This window comes from Dendropsophus ebraccatus, chromosome 8 (genome assembly GCF_027789765.1).
Source record: "Dendropsophus ebraccatus isolate aDenEbr1 chromosome 8, aDenEbr1.pat, whole genome shotgun sequence".
In the NCBI taxonomy this organism is placed as follows: Eukaryota; Metazoa; Chordata; class Amphibia; order Anura; family Hylidae; genus Dendropsophus; species Dendropsophus ebraccatus.
The window spans coordinates 59,382,294-59,404,392 of NC_091461.1; positions in this window are offsets into that span (position 1 = coordinate 59,382,294).

Below are 22,099 nucleotides of genomic sequence, written 5' to 3' on the forward strand. Positions count from 1 at the left end.
GATGACACCCCAACTAGCCCTATAGGTGGAAAAATAAAAGCTTTATGGCTCTTAGAAGGTGGGGAGGAACATTGTATTAATTTGACCCGGACATCGGTGCATCAATGGGCTCTGTGTTAAAGTGGTTAAAAGCCATCAAATTAAATAAAAATTAAAAAAGTTGCCTATCTTAATCGTTTTGACTTAGGGAACATAGATAAGGTGTCAGTTTTACCACAGGGCAAATGGCATAAACATCAAACCCCCTGTAATGAAAACAAATTACTTTTTAAAAAAAAAATTTAACAGTGCATACAATTTTTTTCGAGTTTCGCTGCATATTTTATGGGAACGTTAAGGCTATTGTTGCAATGTACAATTGGTGTTGCAAAAAATAAGGGCTTGTGTAGGTTAAAGAATGCAAGCGCTATAAGCTTTTAAACATAAGGAGGAAAAAGCAAAAGTGCAAATACCAAAATTGGCTTTGTCTTTAAGGGGTTAAACATGTTTAACATAAGCCAGACAGCAAATGGGCACCCGCACCTTTGCTCTCCAATGCCAGGGCAGAATTGTAGTCCCAGTCCGGGACACTAATTTGCTATTTTCTTTTCCACTCAGACCACCATAGTGAGTTCTCTACCATTGTGAGTGCCCTCTTCTGGTTACTTGTAGGACTTTAGGAACTGTAACAGATCCTCTGTAGCGTTTAGGATCGGTTACGGCTCCTAAAGTAATACTACATGCAAGACACAGCATAAAAATGGGGCCTCTGTGATTCAAACTTCCAGCACATCTTATTAATGCTCAATATGACTGAGATCTGGAAAACTAGGATTCAACAATTTGAATACTCATTACGCCATCCCTGGAATGGGGGTGCATTACCCAGCTGGAAGTGGCCTATGTCATTATAGAATAATGTTGACAAGAAAGGGTGTTTTTGGTCTGCAACAATGCTTAGACAGGCAGTATGTGTAAATAATACCCGTATGATGCCAGGACCCAAGGCTTTGTAGCAGAACATTGCCTCCATTGGCTTCCATTCTTGCTAGAGGCCATCCTGGTGCCATCTCTTCCCCAAGTATGTAATACGAATGGACTAGCCAACAACTACAAGAGCATGTGATTTATTAGACCAGACCACCTTCTTCCATTGCTGTCGTCTTTATACAAATATACCTTTATGGGTTACTGCCTGGTAGGGATGAGTGAACCTCGAGCATGCTCGAGTCAATCCGAACCCGAACTTTCGGCATTTGATTAGCGGTGGCTGCTGAAGTTGGATAAAGCCCTAAGGCTATGTGGAAAACATGGATATAGTCATTGGCTGTATCCATGTTTTCCAGACAACCTTAGAGCTTTATCCAAGTTCAGCAGCCCCCGCTAATCAAATGCCGAATGTTCGGGTTCGGTTTGACTCGAACCCGAACCCGGATAGCTCATCTCTACTGCCTGGGTAAAGTACTCATCCCTAGATATATACCCTTATGGGTTACTGCCTGGGTAATGTACTCCTCCCTAGATATATACCTTTATGGGTTACTGCCTGGGTAATGTACTCATCCCTAGACATATATACATTTATGGGTTACTGCCTGGGTAATGTACTCATCCCTAGATATATACCTTTATGGGTTACTGCCTGGGTAATGTACTCATCCCTAGACATATATACATTTATGGGTTACTGCTTGGGTAATGTACTCCTCCCTAGATATATACCCTTATGGGTTACTGCCTGGGTAATGTACGCATCCCTAGATATATACCTTTATGGGTTACTGCCTGGGTAATGTACTCCTCCCTAGATATATACCTTTATGGGTTACTGCCTGGGTAAAGTACTCATCCCTAGATATATACCTTAATCGGTTACTGCCTGGGTAATGTACTCCTCCCTAGATATATACCTTTATGGGTTACTGCCTGGGTAATGTACTCATCCCTAGACATATATACATTTATGGGTTACTGCCTGGGCAATGTACTCATCCCTAGATATATATATACCTTTATGGGTTACTGCCTGGGTAATGTACTCATCCCTAGATATATACCCTTTATGGGTTACTGCCTGGGTAATGTACTCATCCCTAGATATATATACATTTATGGGTTACTGCCTGGGTAATGTACTCCTCCCTAGATACAGGGCCGGTTTTAGACTAGATGTGGCCCTGGGCAAAGTTAAAGGTGGGGCCCCAAATGCTGAAATATTTTAGCAACAATTTAAGGTCCCCATACATTTTACTCTTTTGTTGGTGGTACCTGTTGCTCCTGGTGGGTTCGGCCATCAGTGTAAGGTGTATGGGGCTCTCTGGACAGTCCTCTGACAGATGATATCAGTGGACATAGGGGATCAAGCTTGATGGAAAATCAATGCCCAACCTCTTTGTTCTAAGAGAGATAAGCCGCCATCAGATCTGTATGGCTATGGCTTTACCCTCTCTTAGAAAACACAGGAACACTCAGATGTGCCAAATTTCTATGTATGGGGAGGACGGGACCAGATGGGAGAGATAATTGTCAGCTGAAGGAATGTTCAGCCAGCAGTTATTGGAAGCATACGGCCACTTTTAAGGCCGTATTACACGGCCTGATATTCTGCAGAAGTGAGCGCCAATCTGGTAGAATGGAGCTCGCTTAGAGAGCCTACTACAGCAAAAGCTATGGAGGAGATTTATCAAACTGGTGTAAAGAAGAATTGGCTCAGTTGCCCCTAGCAACCAATCAGATTCCACCTACTTAGAATCTGAGTAATGAAAGGTGGAATCTGATTGGTTGCTAGGGGCAACTGAGCCAGTCTCACTTTACACTATGTTTGATAAATCTCCCCCTATGTGTATATATACAGTATATCATTAGTGATGTGTGTGCAATCCTTGCTGTATATAGTAAACAATAAAGATATATATACTACCTGATCACGTTCCCCGGTGTCCTCAGTCCATGTCTGTGATATATACTACCTGATCAAGTTCCCCGGTGTCCTCAGGCCTTGTCTGTGATATATACTACCTATATATATATACAGACCAATATTAATGCCAAAGAGTAACCACTGCATAATGACACTATATACAGACCAATATTACCACCATACAGTGACCACCACCTAAAGACTGAATACCACCTTATTTTTTTCTCAATAAAATACACCGTATTGCCTTAGTGATGTCATCATACACTATACATAGGAGCTGCAGCAATTACATAGGACTGATGAGGCCGGAGAATGGCTGCAGCTCCTATATACAGTCTATTCACCTCAACACTTGGAGTCAGCAGTGCTAATACACACACACTAATATATATAGAGAGATATATATAGAGATATATATAGAGAGAGAGAGAGAGAGAAAGAAAGAAAGAGAGAGAGAGTTAGTTTCTATATGTGGTTCATGTCCCTCACCAGTCTTTGGGATTAGATCAGCCTCCTGGAGCCTAGAAGATCAGTCTTGCTAAAATCTTTACCCCCTGGCTCCTGTTCTGTACTCAAAATGGTGGCTGCTGATCTGCTTCTCAGCTCCCTCATACACATTCATTATGAGTCAGTCCTCTACACTACCACAGGGGGCAGTGCTGGGCTCAGTGATATGCATCACATTGAACTAGACCTGATTCCTGATTCACTCTCAAACCATTTCGTTCAGCAGTTCATCTAGTTCATTTAGTTCACAGGTCCCATGATGCCTCTCTCTATCAGCTCCTCATAGGATATGGCTGGAGAATCAGCAGGCTGTTTTAGAGAAAGATTTTTTTGCCCCCATAGCAACCAATCACAGCTCAGCTTTCTGATATTGCTCTGACAAGTGAGAGAACTGGAGAATGATGAAAGTTAAACATTTTTTAAAAAAAGTAAGCTTTCCAGTACTTATCAGTTGCTGTATGCCCTACATGAAGTCATGTAATCTTCCCAGTCTGACACAGAGCTCCTTGCAACATGACATTCTGTAGGGCATACAGCAGCTGATAAGTACTGGGAGGCTTGAATATTTAAAAAAGAAAAAAAAGGAAATTACTAACTTGAATAAATAACTTTTGAATTTATTTTCTCCAGAGTACCCCTTTAACAAAAGTTTGTTATATAATGATCAGATGTATTAACTATATCTGATCATTTTAACAAGACTATAACTCCTCCTAGGAGCCACAGCTTCTGTGTAATGAACTAGAACTGTTCAATATCTTCTCAGCAGAATCCAGAGAAATACTGAACTAAATGAACTCATCTTTTGAACTATTCTTTTCAGTGAACTAGTTCATAGTGAACTAATCACCAAAACGAACTAGATTTCCCATCACTAGTTAGCGCTGCGGTGGGCGCCGGGGACGGGGCTTACCGCGATGGGGGCGGGGCTTACCGGGTCATACTGTTTGCAACTACGGAAGCCTGCACCAGAAGCTCCACGAGATTGAGTACTAAGGGGCATACTAAGGGGGTACTAAGGGGCATACTAAGAGGGGTACTAAGGGGCATACTAAGGGACATACTAAGGGGCATTCTAAGAAGGTACTAAGGGACATACTAAGAAGGTACTAAGGGGCATACTAAGGGACATACTAAGGGGCATTCTAAGAAGGTACTAAGGGGCATACTAAGGGGGTACTAAGGGGGTACTAAGGGCAGTGGCGTCGCTATGCACTTTTATTCGGGGCTCATGCCCCGAATAAAATGCCTGCTGCCCCGGATCTCTTCTGCCCCGCTCTTGCGAGCCAGATGCGGCTCTTTTGATGGCCGCATCTGGCTCGCAGATTGCAGCTGCTGCTGTCCTCCTTACCTACTGGCCGCCCGCAGCGCCCGGACACGCTCCTCCATCCAATCAGCGGAAAACGGGAGTGTGGGGCCGCTGCGGTGGGCCGTGGTGCACGCATCCAATTAACGCGTGCGCCACGGCCCACCGCAGCGGCCCCACGCTCCCGCTCTGAGCTGATTGAGTTGTAGGAGCACCTCCGGCCGCTACGGTAGGTGAGGCGGACAGCAGCAGCCGCGATCTAGAAGGAGGTGAGCAGGCACGGGGGGAGAGAAAAGGGCGAGAAGCACAGGGGGAAAGAAGCAAGGGGGGAGAGAAACGGGAGAAAAGCATGGGGGAGAGAAAGAGGGGAGAAAAGCATGGGGGAGAGAAAGAGGGGAGAAAAGCATGGGGGAGAGAAAGGGGAGAAAAGCATGGGGGAGAGAAAGAGGGGAGAAAAGCATGGGGGAGAGAAAGAGGGGAGAAAAGCATAGGGGAGAAAAGCATGGAGGAGAGAAACAGGGGAGAAAAGCATGGGGGAGAGAAACAGGGGAGAAAAGCATGGGGGAGAGAAACAGGGGAGAAAAGCATGGGGGAGAGAAACAGGGGAGAAAAGCATGGGGGAGAGAAACAGGGGAGAAAAGCATGGGGGAGAGAAACAGGGGAGAAAAGCATGGGGGAGAGAAAGAGGGGAGAAAAGCATGGGGGAGAAAAGCATGGAGGAGAGAAACAGGGGAGAAAAGCATGGGGGAGAGAAACAGGGGAGAAAGCATGGGGGAGAGAAAGAGGGGAGAAAAGCATGGGGGAGAGAAACAGGGGAGAAAGCATGGGGGAGAGAAACAGGGGAGAAAAGCATGGAGGAGAGAAACAGGGGAGAAAAGCATGGAGGAGAGAAAGAGGGGAAAAAAGCATGGGGGAGAGAAACGGGAGAAAGCATGGGGGAGAGAAACGGGAGAAAGCATGGGGGAGAGAAACAGGGGGGGAAAGCATGGGGGAGAGAAACAGGGGAGAAAGCATGGGGGAGAGAAACAGGGGAGAAAAGCATGGGGGAGAGAAACAGGGGAAGAGAAAGAGGGGAGAAAAGCATGGAGGAGAGAAACAGGGGAGAAAAGCATGGGGGAGAGAAACAGGGGAGAAAAGCATGGGGGAGAGAAACAGGGGAGGAAAAGCATGGGGGAGAGAAACGGGAGAAAAGCATGGGGGAGAGAAACAGGGGAGAAAGTAACAGAGGAGTGAAATGGGGGAGAGAAACAGGAGAGATAACCATGGGGGAGAGAAACAGGGGAGAAAAGCATGGGGGAGAGAAACAGGGGAGAAAAGCATGGGGGAGAGAAACAGGGGAGAAAAGCATGGGGGAGAGAAAGAGGGGAGAAAAGCATGTGGGAGAGAAACAGGGGGGAAAGCATGGTAGAGAGAAAAATGGGGGATAGAAACAGGGGAGATAAGCATGGGGGAGAGAAACAGGGGAGATAAGCATGGGGGAGAGAAAAATGGGGGAGAGAAACAGGGGAGAAAAGCATGGGGGAGATAAACTGGGGAGAAAAGCATGGGGGAGAGAAATGGGAGAAAAGCATGGGGGAGAGAAAGGGGAGAAAAGCATGGGGGAGAGAAACTCAGAGGGCCCGGGCCCCGGATGTTTTAGGACCCTAGCAACGCCCCTGACTAAGGGACATACTAAGGGGGGTACTAAGGGGCATACTAAGAAGGTACTAAGGGGCATACTAAGGGGGGTACTAAGGGACATACTAAGGGGGGTACTAAGGGGCATACTCAGGGGGGTACTAAGGGACATACTAAGAAGGTACTAAGGGGCATACTAAGGGGGTACTAAGGGACATACTAAGAAGGTACTAAGGGACATACTAAGGGGGTACTAAGGGGCATACTAAGAAGGTACTAAGGGGCATACTAAGGGGGTACTAAGGGACATACTAAGAAGGTACTAAGGGACATACTAAGTGGGTACTAAGGGGCATACTAAGAAGGTACTAAGGGACATACTAAGGGGGTACTAAGGGGCATACTAAGGGATATACTAAGGGGCATACTAAGAAGTTACTAAGGGGCATACTAAGGGACATACTAAGGGGCGTTCTAAGAAGGTACTAAGGGACATACTAAGGGGGTACTAAGGGGCATATTAAGAAGGTACTAAGGGGCATACTAAGGGGGTACTAAGGGACATACTAAGAAGCTTCTAAGGGGCATACTAAGGGACATACTAAGGGGCATACTAAGAAGGTACTAAGGGGCATACTAAGGGGGTACTAAGGGGCATACTAAGAAGGTACTAAGGGGCATACTAAGGGGGTACTAAGGGGCATACTAAGGGGGTACTAAAGGGCATACTAAGGGGGTGCTAAAGGGCATACTAAGGGGCATACTAAGAAGGTACTAAGAGGCATACTAAGGGGGTACTAAGGGGCATACTAAGAAGGTACTAAGGGGCATACTAAGGGGGTACTAAGGAACATACTAAGGGGGTACTAAGGGGCATACTAAGGGGCATACTAAGGGGGTACTAAGGGGCATATTAAGGAGCTTACTAAGGGGGTAGTAAGGGGCATACTAAGGGGCATACTATGGGGCATACTAAGGGGCATACTAAGGGGGTACTAAGAAGGTACTAAGAGGCATACTAAGGGGGTACTAAGGGGCATACTAAGTGGCATACTAAGGGGGTACAATGGGGCATACTAAAGGGGTACTAAGGGGGTAGTAAGGGGCATACTAAGGGGTTACTAAAGGGCATACTAAGGGGCATCCTAATTGGGTACTAAGGGGCATACTAAGGGGGTAGTAAGGGGCATGCTAAGGGGGTACTTAAGGGCATACTAAGGGGCATACCAAGGGGCATACTAAGGGGGTACTAAGGGGCATACTAAGGGGGGTACTAAGGGGCATACTAAGGGGGTACTAAGAAGGTAAAAAGGGGGGTACTACAGGGCATACTGAGGGGGTACTAAGAGGATACTAAGAGGCATACTAAGGGCGTACTAAGGGGCATACTAAAGGGATACTAAGAGGCATGCAACATAGGGGCATGCTATATACCATGTGGGGGCTAAAAAGGAGGGGTTATATTATGTGGGGGCTATACTATGTGCTTTTTGGGGGCTCCTGCACAGGATTGGGTCCTATACTATATAGGGGCTGCTACGGGGGAGGGCTATACTCTATGGGGACTGCTGCACAGGGGGAGGGAAAAGTTGCCAAGAAACACAAAATAGAAGCAGAGAAGACGTCCCCTGTGAGTCACCGAATACCGGCAATACAATCACCTGTAAGGTCTGCAGGTGCACAGCCTCATCTACCGCTATATGGTAACTGCTGAGGGAGAGTACTGCTCTGTGCACAGCCTCATCTACCGCTATATGGTGACTGCTGAGGGAGAGTACTGCTCTGTGTACAGCCTCATCTACCGCTATATGGTGACTGCTGAGGGAGAGTACTGCTCTGTGCACAGCCTCATCTACCGCTATATGGTGACTGCTGAGCAGTGTCGGACTGGAGTGCCTTGGCCCACCAGGGGAAATCATTCTTGGGGCCCACCCTTCTGCCACCGCACTTATCTATGGTAACATTAATAAGGGTCCATTAACACGGCGTGATATGGGGCAGCATAGGGCTGCAAGTGATTGCTAATCAGCAGGGCAGGTGATGTGCAGCCGACAGCAATGATCTTAGCCGCACAAAAGATCAAATCAGTCGACTATGGGACATTTGCTTGCATGTCAGCAGATCTCTGGCACTTTTACATGGGCCGATCATCGGTTGAATAGGCTTCCTAGGAGCACTTGTTACCGATTATTGGCCGGTGTATTTAGGCTATAAGACAATTTTTTTGTATGATAACGCTGTATACTTAGATACAAGTCATACAGCTACCAATAACACCAGTATACAAAGAGCAAATATCCCCACACATATTACCGCTATATAGTAACTGACCAAATCCTGTCTATCAAGACCGATATTACCAATAAACCAGTATACAGGAGGGAAATAGTATCACCATACATATTACCGCTATACTGTTACTGACCAAATCCTGTATACTGAGACCAATATTACCAGTATACAAGGGGGAAATATTACCGCAACACCACAACCATTGCTACCATATTGTTACTGACCAAATCTGGTATACTAAGACCAATGAACACCGCACCAGATTACAAGTAACAAATAATACCCCCACATACTGACTAACACCACCACATACTGACTAACACCACCAAATACTGACTAACACCACCGCTGCTACTGAATAAAATCCTCTGAACAAAAGATCAATATCCCCTCATACAGTCATATAGAGGTAGCCCCAGCTCTACACTATATACGTTACAGTGCACATAGATTTAGTGACTCACAGGGGACGTCTTCTCTGATCGGAGTTCTTCCCTTTTCATCTTCTTCTCCATCTGCCCTGGGCCCTTATGAAAACTTCTCCGAGCCACGAATCCACAGAATCTGCTAGAGAAATATATTAGGCTCCTCACTCTGTCACCATCCTCATCTCTCTACACACTGCACATCTGTACTGGCCCCTTTACACCTTCTCTCAGTGATTAGCCCTGACTATTTGTAGCGTGTGTATGTGTGTGTGTGTGTGTGTATATATATATATATATATATATATATATATATATATATATATATATATTGTGGACATGTCACTGGTAAAGTGCTCGAGGGGATGTACATCTCACCCAGGTTGATACATAGTGTGAGATGGTGAGTCCAGGAGGCATCTGTGCTCAGCAGTGTTATGCTGCTGAGCTATTATTTATTATTGCCGGGCCTGGACTTTCATGGAATGGCAGGTAGGTTTTGGTAGTGAGACTTGCCATTCCCTCCCCCTCGATCCAGTGTGGGTTTTGGGATCAGGTGAGCTCTGATCCCAATCAGCCTGAGAAGGCAAAAGGTGGGCTCAGTGTACAGGTCTTTGCTCTCAGCCAGGAGGAAACAGCCTGCATGCTGTTTGGTGAGAGCTAGGAAGACAGCCACTGCTGGGGCCTGTTCACACCCCGCAATACTGCTGACTGAAGTGTCAGAGAGGTAACCTGCTTTGTTTAGTTAGCGCCCAGATGGGCAAGACCTTTTTGTTTTGTTCTTAAGGGTATAAACCCACACACCATATACGCAGCAGATATGCAACAAATACGCAGCAGATTTGTTGGTACAGATTTGATGCTGTGTTCAGTTATTTAGATCTAATCTGCTGCGAGTTTGCTGCGAGTTTGCTGCGTATCGCAGCAGTAAATATGCTGCATATACTGTGTGTGGGTTTATACCCTAAAGCACAGTGTTGCTATATTTCTGTTATGGACTGTTTATGCTGCAAATAAACGCCAAGCTGTTATTTTACAAGTCCAAGTCTGCTGTGAACTGTGTCCAAACACACCATCCCCCGGGAAGATCCCTACAATTGGTGCTGCGGAGCGGGCAAATCGGTTGCTAGGAGCAACGGTGTGCATCGACTTGGCTACAGCTGCTTATGTCCTGGGTGAAGGCTGCTGCTTCACTCCAAAAACAGACAAGCAACATGGAGGAGATGATGAAGCAGTTAATGCAAGTGAGTCTGCAACAGCAACAGGCATTGGCCGCACAACAACAGGCTCAGGCAGCCGCTAAACAGGATCAGGAGGCCGCTAACCTTCGCCATGAGCAGGCTAATCGGCAGCAACAACAGGCTCTGACCGACGCCAACCTTCGCCATGAGCAGGCTAATAGGCTGCAACAACAGGCTCTAACAGACGCTAACCTGCGCCATGAACAAGCGATGGCACAACAACAGAGACTTATTGAGCACCTAATCGCAAAGCAGGAGGCGTCTGCAGGTGCTAATCCCCAGCTGGTGGCAGCAGCCGCACCAGAGACTTTGTCTGTGAGAAGAGCTGTGCAGCGAGCGCTGCAAAAGATGACTGCTGATGACGATGTTGAGGCCTATTTAACTGTTTTTGAGCGTGTGGCTGAGCGAGAAAAGTTACCCTCCACTGAGTGGGCAGAGGTCATTGCTCCCTATTTAACAGGCGAACCTCAAAAGGCCTACTATGACCTCAGTGAGCAAGAGGTCAAGGACTATCCTCGGCTAAGAGCAGAGATACTCGCCCGACTAGGAGTTACTGCAGCTGTCCGTGCCCGGAGGGTCCGTAACTGGAGCTACAGTCTGGACAAGTCAGCGAGGTCCCAGATGTATGATCTGATTCATCTGGCAAGAAAGTGGTTGGAGCCAGACACTTCTACTCCTGCCCAGATCCTAGAGAGGGTCGTGATGGATCGCTACCTCCGCGCACTTCCTGCTGATCTGCAACGCTTGGTGGGACAAGGCGACCCTAAGAGTGCCGACGAACTTGTTAGCCTTGTGGAGAGGTTCCAGGCGACCGAGGACTACCTCCGTGATGTTCCTGCAGCACCGTCACCTCCCCGGAGTGCCAGACCTGTGCCGTCAGCTGGTAAGAGACTTCCATCTATTGGGGGAGTGTGGAGGGGTGCTGATAGAGGGAAGAGCGCTCAGGAGGCGTCTCAGGGGCAAAAGACTGGTGGTGGTCCCCGGTGGCTAAGTGGCCCTAAAAAGGACTCCCTGCCAAGGAGACCAGGCCCTATCCAGTGCTGGAGATGCCATGAGACGGGACATATGTCTGCCCATTGCCCTCTTACCACTGAGCCCATGGAGTGTGACGCTAGCCGGCGTCAGTCGCTATTTGCGGAACCGTCTTTTGTTGCAGTCACTGGACTAGAGACTGAACCACAAGTCTGCAACATTACTGTAAATGACTTTCCTGTTAAGGCGTTGCTGGACTCAGGAAGCCTTGTCACCCTGGTGCATGCCAGTCTGGTGACTGGGGACTTTGTGCCAGCAAGACATATGAGTGTGGTATGCATACATGGTGATACAAAGGTTTACCCTATAGTGCTGGCCAATGTCGGGACTGAACTAGGCGCTGTACAGTATGAAATGGGTGTGGTTAAAAATCTTATGCATAATGTGATATTGGGGCGTGATTTTCCATTGTTCTGGGCTCTATGGGGAAAACAACAATCCCCTGAAAGGAGTGAGGAGACCCCTAAGTCTATTGCATTACCCACGGTAAATGATAAAAATGTACAGGATGAAAATGATGCTTTTCCTTTGCAGGTCCTGGCTGGTGAGGAAGAGGCTCCTCCCACTGCGCAGAATGTTCCAGACTTAGAGGTGTCTAGGGATAATTTTGGTACTGCACAATTACAGGACCCCACTCTCAAAAATGCGAGAGAGCAGGTCACTGTTATGAATGGGGTACCTCAGGAACCAGAAGCTGAGAAAAAATTTCCACATTTTTCTATGACTAATGATCTCTTCTATAGAGTCACTAAGATTAATGATGAGGTGGTGGAACAGCTTCTGGTGCCTAAGTCGTACCGGCGTCAGGTACTCGACATGGCCCATAATCATGTCCTTGGGGGCCACTTGGGGACAGATAAAACACAGGAGAGAGTCCTCCAGAGGTTTTATTGGCCTGCGATTTATGCTGACATAAAAAAATACTGTGAGTCGTGCCCCACATGTCAGCTTAGCGCTCCAGTGTCGCATTTTCGCAGTCCTTTGGTCCCACTCCCCATCATAGAGGTACCTTTTGACCGGATCGCAATGGACTTGGTGGGTCCCATTGTAAAGTCGGCTAGGGGACACCAGTACATTCTAGTTGTATTAGACTACGCGACCCGCTATCCTGAGGCTGTACCCCTAAAAAACACTGCATCTAAAACAATTGCACGGGAATTGTTTTATATGTTTTCCAGGGTGGGGATCCCCAAGGAAATCTTGACCGACCAAGGTACCCCATTTGTGTCAAAGGTAATGAAAGAGCTATGCAAACTGTTTAAAATCTCACACCTACGTACCTCTGTATATCACCCACAGACAGACGGGTTAGTGGAGAGGTTTAATAAAACCCTGAAACATATGTTAAAAAAAGTGGTGGAAAAGGATGGTCGTGATTGGGATCACTTACTACCTTACCTGATGTTTTCTATTAGGGAAGTACCCCAAGCGTCCACAGGGTTCTCTCCCTTCGAATTAGTCTATGGTCGTCACCCTAGGGGTTTGTTGGATATAGCGAAAGAGACATGGGAAAGTGAGTCCACCCCATACAAGAGTGTTATAGAGCATGTAGCACAAATGCAGGACCGTATAGCCACTGTAATGCCCCTAGTAAGGGAACACCTCCAGAGGGCGCAAGAGGGCCAAAGCAGAATTTACAATCGTTCTGCAAGAATCTGGACATTTAGCCCAGGTGACCGGGTACTCATACTTGTTCCCACGGTAGAAAGCAAATTCTTAGCAAAATGGCAGGGTCCCTATGAAATTGTAGAGAAGATCAGTGAGGTCAACTACAAGGTACACCAACCAGGTAGAAGGAAGCCTTTCCAAGTTTATCACATAAACTTGATCAAGCCCTGGAAAGACAGGGAATACTTGGTGGCGACAAAGCCTGTTGGTCATCTGTCACCACCAATCCCTCCGGTCAGGATTGGTGACACCCTATCAGTATCCCAGAAGCAGGAAGCTAAGGAGTTCCTGCAGAGAAATAAAGACAAGTTTTCTGACCTACCAGGGCGTACGCATCTCATTAGTCATCATATTGAAACTGAGCCTAGAAGCAGAGTAAACCTGAAGCCCTATAGGATACCAGAAGCACGGAGGGAGGCGGTATCATCCGAGGTAAAACGTATGCTTGACCTAGGAGTCATTGAGGTGTCCCAGAGCGAGTGGTCCAGCCCGATTGTGTTAATCCCAAAGCCCAATGGAACTTGGAGGTTCTGTAATGACTTTAGAAAGTTGAATGAGATCTCCAAGTTCGATGCCTACCCCATGCCCAGGGTAGATGAGTTGATAGAAAGGATGGGTAATGCCAGGTACATAACTACCCTCGATCTCACTAAGGGCTACTGGCAGATCCCACTCACTCCTAAGGCTAGAGAGAAGACTGCATTCTCCACCCCTGATGGGCTCTTCCAATACGTAGTGATGCCATTCGGGTTACATGGAGGCTCTGCCACTTTTCAGAGGTTGATGGACTTGATTCTGCGACCACATCGTGATTACTCCGCTGCCTACCTCGATGATGTGGTCATTTTTAGCCCGGATTGGGAAAGTCACCTCTGTAAGGTCCAGGCGGTGTTAGATGCCATAAGTGATGCAGGGTTAACCATCAATGCAGAGAAGTGTGCACTAGCCTTAGAGGAGGCCAAATACTTGGGCTACATTATTGGGAGGGGGTTAGTGAAACCACAACTAAATAAAATTGAGGCAATACAGAATTGGCCTCAACCCCTCACAAAGAAACAGGTCAGAGCTTTCCTGGGTATTACGGGCTATTACCGAAGGTTTGTGCCGAATTTTGCTTCAGTTGCAGCCCCACTAACTGACCTGACAAAGGGTGCGAAGTCCGCAATGGTGACATGGCCTCCAGAGGCTGAGAAAGCTTTTCAAAGCCTTAAGTCTGCCTTGTGCCAACAGCCTGTGCTAGTTACCCCTGACTTTAGGCGAGAGTTTCTAGTACAGACAGATGCCTCTAACACAGGGTTAGGTGCCGTCCTCTCACAGGTCGTGAATGGCGAGGAGCACCCGGTGATGTACTTAAGCAGGAAGCTATCCCCGGCCGAGAAAAACTACGCCATAGTTGAGCGAGAATGTCTGGCAGTGAAGTGGGCCCTAGAATCCCTGAAGTACTACTTACTAGGCAGGAGGTTTAAGTTAGTGACAGACCATGCCCCCCTAACATGGATGAAATTAAACAAGGAGAAAAATGCAAGGGTGACTAGGTGGTTTCTTTCCCTCCAAAACTTTAATTTCACTGTGGAACACAGGCCGGGGAAATTACAGGCAAATGCTGACGCCCTATCTAGGGTACACTGTCTGTGGGGACAAAATGCTCAGCCCTCCGGTCTGAAGAAGAGGGGGGGATATGTGGACATGTCACTGGTAAAGTGCTCGAGGGGATGTACATCTCACCCAGGTTGATACATAGTGTGAGATGGTGAGTCCAGGAGGCATCTGTGCTCAGCAGTGTTATGCTGCTGAGCTATTATTTATTATTGCCGGGCCTGGACTTACATGGAAGGGCAGGTAGGTTTTGGTAGTGGGACTTGCCATTCCCTCCCCCTCGATCCAGTGTGGGTTTTGGGATCAGGTGAGCTCTGATCCCAATCAGCCTGAGAAGGCAAAAGGTGGGCTCAGTGTACAGGTCTTTGCTCTCAGCCAGGAGGAAACAGCCTGCATGCTGTTTGGTGAGAGCTAGGAAGACAGCCGCTGCTGGGGCCTGTTCACACCCCGCAATACTGCCGACTGAAGTGTCAGAGAGGTAAACTGCTTTGTTTAGTTAGCGCCCAGACGGGCAAGACCTTTTTGTTTTGTTCTTATAGCACAGTGTTGCTATATTTCTGTTATGGACTGTTTATGCTGCAAATAAACGCCAAGCTGTTATTTTACAAGTCCAAGTCTGCTGTGAACTGTGTCCAAACACACCATCCCCCGGGAAGATCCCTACAATATATATATATATATATATATATATATATATATATATATGTGTACACACCTTGTAGATGGCCCCTTGTTCAGTTCTCCATATAGATGGCCCTGTGTGCCTCTACTATAGTAGAGATCCCCCTCTGTGTAATCCCCTTACAGTAGATGACAACCTCTGTGCATTCCCTATATCATGGGTAGGGAACTTCTCCAGCTGTTGCAAAACTACAACTCCCATCATGCCTGGACAGCCACAGCTAAAGCTGTAGTTTTGCAACAGCTGGAGAGCCAAGGTTCCCTACTCCTGCCCTATAGTATATGGCCCCCTCTGTGTAGTCCCCTTATAGATGACCCCTCTGTGTAGTCCACTAAAGTAGATGCCCCTCTCTGTGCATGCCCTATTGTATACACACCGCACCCAGTATAGTTACCCTTATACATTGTTGTCCCCCCTCTGTGTAGTGCCCTTTATAGATGCCTCCTCAGTGTTGTCCTCCTTATAAATTGCCCCCATCCAGTGTCCCTTATAGATGGCTCCCTGTGTTATCCCCCTTATAACTGGCCCGCTTGTGTTATCCATCCCCCCATATAGATAGCCCCCTTATGTTGGCCATCCCTACCCCCCATATAGCTCCTTATGTTGTCTATTCCCCCGTATAGCCCCCTTAGGTTGTCCTTGCCCCATATAGCCCCTTATGTTTTCCTTCCCCTGTATATAGCCCCTTATGTTTTCCTTCCCCTGTATATAGCCCCTTATGTTGTCCTTCCCCTGTATATAGCCCCTTATGTTGTCCTTCCCCTGTATATAGCCCCCCTTATGTTGTCCTTTCCTGTATACAGCCCCCCTTATATTGTCCTTTCCTGTATATAGCCCCTTATGTTTTCCTTCCCCTGTATATAGCCCCCCTTATGTTGTCCTCCCCCTGTATATACCCCCCCTATGTTGTCCTCCCCCTGTATACAGCCCCCCCCCCTTATCTTACCCCCTCTGATAAAAAAAAAACAAAAAAAACACAAGACTACTCACCTAACCAAACGATCCCCCGTCGGACGCCGGCCTCCTCTTCTCTCTTCTCCTGACAGGTGAGCAGCTCTGTTGCGAAGTGCCGCCAGCGCCATCACTGACCTCAGTGTGCGCCGCGGTGGCTGGGACTTCCGGTATTCGCTCCATGAACCGGAAGTCCTAGCCGCCGCGGCGCACACTGAGGTCAGTGATGGCGCTGGCGGCACTTCGCAACGGAGCTTGCGACACTCTTGTGATCGCAAGCAAATCTCTGCTTGCGGCCACAAGAGTGATTGACAGGGCGGGAAGCCTACGGCTTCCCGCTTTGTCAATCAGAACACTTCCTTACATTTAACTGGAAGCGATTGTTGCGATCGCTTCCAGTTAAAAAGGGAGGCGCGGCCCCCGGCCCCCCTAGGAGCGGGGGGGGGCCACTCCAGCTCGGGGCCCACCGGGGGTTTCCCCGGCCCCCCGGTGGCCCAGTCCGAGCCTGCTGCTGAGGGAGAGTACTGCTCTGTGCACAGCCTCATCTACCGCTATATGGTGACTGCTGAGGGAGAGTACTGCTCTGTGCACAGCCTCATCTACCGCTATATGGTGACTGCTGAGGGAGAGTACTGCTCTGTGCACAGCCTCATCTACCGCTATATGGTGACTGCTGAGGGAGAGTACTGCTCTGTGCACAGCCTCATCTACCGCTATATGGTGACTGCTGAGGGAGAGTACTGCTCTGTGCACAGCCTCATCTACCGCTATATGGTGACTGCTGAGGGAGAGTACTGCTCTGTGTATACTGGATGTTATGTAGTAATGGTATAAGGGGGGGGTGGCGTCTCGGATCAATGCTCAATTGTGGCGCCATATAAATGTGTGTGGGGGGGGAGCCTATTAACGTTCATACGTGGCTCCACATTACAAACATAGGGTGGTGCCTATCACATATGTGGCGCTATATTGTAAGTGTGTGTGTATAAAATGCTTTCCCCATACATTGTACAGGATAGGGACACTTTAGGGTCTATCCTGTTCCTATAATACCTAGAGACCGCAGAGCAGCAACCACTCCTCCTGATCTTTTGCAGCTATGCACTTTTAAGGCCGGGTTTACACAGCGTATGACACCGGCCATGTCACATAACGGCTGGTGTCAGTGAACTTTAGCCCGGCCGGTACTGCTGTACTGCTCAGACGCAGGGCCGGTTTTAGACTAAATGTAGCCCTGGGCAAAGTTGAAGGTGGGGCCCTAAATGCTTAAATATTGTAGCAGCAATTTAATTTTTACACTTTTGTTGGTGATACCTGCTGCTCGTGGGGGTTCGGCCATCAGTGTAAGGAGTATGAGGCTCTCTGGACAGTCCTCTGACAGATTATATCAGTGGGCATAGGGGGTTAGGCTTGATGGAAAATCAATGCCCAACCTCTTTGTTCTCAGAGAGACAAGCCGCCATCAGATCTATGTGGCTATGGCTTACCCCTCCCATAGAGAACACAGGAAAACTCAGCTGTGCCGAACATTCCTGTGTATTAGGAAGACAGGGCCAGATGATATATATATATATATATATATATATCATTAGTGATGTGTGTGCAGCTCTTGCTGTATATAGTGAACAATAAAGATATATACTACGTGATCACGTCCTCAGACCTTGTCTGTGGGATCCCCCAGTCCCAGCTCTCACTTCTGGTCCTCTCTCTGAAGTTATAGGCCGTTCAGCCAGTCACTGGCCGTAACAAACAGACAAGGTCTGAGGACACCGGAGAATGTGATCAGGTAAGTAACAGCTTTATTATGTTATACGCACAGCAGCCAATGATTTTTACACTTGCCAAAAGACAATGATCATTTGATTACTGTTGTCTCTATATACACAGAGCGATATCGGCCGGATTCGGACAATTTTCGTTCCGTGTATTATGGCCCTTAGTCAATTCAGAAGGTTACATGCCAGAACCGCCACTACATGTCAGGACTGCTGCTACATGCCAGGACCGCCGCTACATGCCAGGACTGCCGCTACATGTCAGGACTGCCGCTACATGTCAGGACTGCCGCTACATGTCAGGACTGCCACTACATGCCGGGACTGCCTCTACATGTCAGGACTGCTGCTACATGCCAGAACCGCCGCTCCGTGGGTGGGAGGAAAGAGGGGGGACATGGCAGGACTGCTGCTACATGCCAGGACCGCCGCTACATGGCAGGACTGCTGCTACATGCTAGGACTGCCGCTACATGCCAGGACTGCCGCTACATGCCAGGACTAAAGCTACATGCCAGGACTAATGCTACATGCCAGGACCGCCGCTACATGTCAGGACTGCTGCTACATGCCAGGACTCTCACTACTGGTGTAAACACAAAAACTATTTATACTCACCTGACTTTTGAGTGCAGCGTCTTCTCTAAATGTGTAGATAGATAGATAGATAGATAGAGAGTTGAAAACAAGCCGCACATCCAATTCCAATGTGGCGGGTGCTCAGGGAATAGAGAAAGATAGCGAGAGGCTATCGAAACGTTGCATCTGTTTGTTCACCATTTCTTTGGAATAAACTACACATTTTCTACTACCTGAGCTGGTGTGCTGTGGACTCTCCATCTTCTAGATAGATAGATAGATAAATAGATAGATACATAGATAATATTTGAATGTTTTTATCATTTGCAGATTTCGGCTGTCCTCAGTATCCCATTCTGGTTTCTACAAAGATTTGGCAAAAAGATGGCAGCTTTTGGAATCTCTGTAAGTATTACTGCAGAACATGGCGCTCAGCGGCGTAGCTAATGTCTCCTGGGCCCTGGTGCGAGAGGTCAACTTGGGGCCCCCCCCCTCCTCCTCCTTTCACGACCAAGTGATGCTATTGGTGTGTGTATATATATATATATATATATATATATATATATATATATACACACACCAAGACAGATATTACCAAGAACACCAGCATATTGGAAGAGAAAGTATTATCACCGTACATATTACCGCCATACTGTTACCGACCAAATCCTGTATACTGAGACCAATATTACCAGTAATACCAGTATATAGGAAGGAAACATTACTGCCACACCACAACCACTACCATCACCACCATATTGTTACTGACCAAATCCAGTATACTAAATCACCTCATCCAGTCATATAGAGGTGGATGCAGCTGTACACAGGCTCTATACACCATATACATTACAGTGCAGTTATATCAGGTGACTCACAGGAGACGTCTTTTCTGATCGGAGTTCTTTCCTTTTCATCCTCTTCTCCATCCGTCCTGGGCCATTATGAGAACTTCTCCGAGCCACGAATCCACAGAATCTGCCAGACAGACATATTAGTCTCCTCACACTGGCACCATCCTCATCTCTATACACGCTGCACATCTGTATTGTCCCCTTTACACCCTCATTTAGTGGGTAGCCCTGACTCTGTGACCCCCTAATAATATATGCCCCCCTCTGTGTATCCCCTCTCCCCCCATGTTGCCCTCCTTATAGATGGCCCCCTCTCCCCCCACCCTCCCTTATAGATGGCCTCCTCTCCCTCCTCCATATAGATGGCCCCGTCTACCCCCTCCTTTATAGATGGCCCCCTCTCCCCCCTCCTTATAGATGGCCACTCTACCCCCTCCCTTATAGATAGCCCCCTCTCTCCTCACCCTCCCTTATAGATGCCCCCCTCTCTTCCACCCTCCCTTATAGATGGCCCCCTCTCCCCCCCTCCCTTATAGATGCCCCCCCCCCCTTATAGATGGTCCCCTTCCCCCCCTCCCTTATAGATGGTCCCCCCCCCTTATAGATGGCCCTCTTCCCCCCCCTCCCTTATAGATGGCCCCCTCTCCCCCCACTCTCCCTTATAGATGGCCCTCTCCCCCCACCCTCCCTTATAGATGTTCCCCTTTCCCCCATTCCTTATAGATGGTCCCCTCCCCCCCCTTATAGATGGTCCCCTTCCCCCCCCTCCCTTATAGATGGTCCCTCTTCCCCCCCCTCATAGATGCCCCCCTCTTTCCCCCCACCTTCATAGATGCCCCCCTCTTTCCCCCCACCCTCATAGATGCCCCCGTCTTTCCCCCCACCCTCATAGATGGTCCCCTTTCCCCCCACCCTCATAGATGCCGTCCCCTTTCCCCCCACCCTCATAGATGCCCCCCTCTTTCCCCCCACCCTCATAGATGCCCCCCTCTTTTCCCCCACCCTCATAGATGCCCCGCTCTTCCCCCCACCCTGCAGACTGATAAAAAAACAAAAAACAAAACTTAACTCACCTGACAACGCGCTCCCACATTGATCCTCACTCCTTCTGGTCTGTCCCCGGCTGCTGAGCGGCTGCCGGGGGTGTCACGTCCTATCCCCGGCAGCGCACGCATCCCAGAGCTCCCTGCGCGCCGGAACCGGAAGTCAGGGCCCAAGGCGCGCAGGGAGCTCTGGGATGCGCGCGCTGCCCCGGATGAGACGCGACACCCCCGGCAGCCGCGCAGCAGCCGGGGGAAGACGGAGCCGGACATACATTTCAACAAGAAAAGAAGAGTATTATAGTAGACAAGGATCTGATTATACATCAGGAAACCATCCATAGTCATAATCCTTGTTTAACAAAATAGAAAATGTTAAGATGAAAAATAGGAGCTTGATGTCCATGGTGACCAATTCTCTCTGAACCTTTTAATAGAGTTATTACCAAAGGCTATAGCCTCCTCATATTTGTAAGTGGTATTAATTTCTTGGATTGTGTCCTCTATTTTAGGAATTGCGAAACTCATCCCAGAGCGTCGGATGAGACGCGACACCCCCGGCAGCCGCGCTGCAGCCGGGGGAAGACGGAGCCGGACTCTTGTGACCGCAAGCAATCACAAGAGTGATTGATCGGGAGGGCCTTGCGGGCCCCCCTTCGTGGCGGGCCCGGTCGCGGCGGCGACCGCTGCGACCGCGGTAGCTGCGCCACTGATGGCGCTGTATAAGTGTGTAAGTTCTAATAAAAAACACATGCTGGGTACAAAATGCTGTGGTGGTTGGTCGGTTGTGTTGTACACCTCAGCCAGCGATAGTAATGTTGTGATGCCAGTGATAGTCCAGCACACAGGTGCGATGTTGGTACCTGCTTTAGTGTTGTGGCTGGCTGTACTTCCCCCAAATGGTCGGTGACCTGCCAGGCTGTGATGGGTCCCTTGGGCTCCTGTCACGGCAGTCCTGAGTACAGTAGAGGTAGTTGTAGCGGTGCTTGTATAGTTGAGAGCAGAGTGGAGCAGTGTAGAGGAGAGCAGTTTGTCAAGGGAGAAACTTCCTGAATTCCCCCCCCCCCCCCCCCAAATCAACCGGTCTCAGAAAGTTATACAGATTTGTAAATTACTTCTATTTAAAAATCTCAGGAACTCCTCCAGTACTTATCAGCTGCTGTATGTCCTACAGGAAGTGGTGTATTCTCTCCAGCCTAACACAGTGCTCTCTGCTGCCACCTCTGTCCATGTCAGGAACTGTCCAGAGCAGCAGCAAATCCCCATAGAAAACCTCTCCTGCGAATCTACCTATCCCCAAAATGTTCTCTCCCACAGTGGTCGCTGGATTTAAGATGTGGATTATCTCGTACACATCAACAGGGACACGACATAATATTATATTGCCGAATACTCCACTAGATATATTACATGTCGCATTACCCAAAACCGACCTTTCTGAGTGGGTTTCGAAGGGTTTATCAGAATTAAACCAGTTATTCCGGGAAGGTGTTTTATGTTCTTTTTTAGATTTACAAAATGAATATCGCCTCCCAAAAGAAGACCTACACAAATATCTAAAATTACGACAATTTCTACTAACTAGGAAACATACAAATGAGAAATGTAATTTGGATCTTATAAAAATCC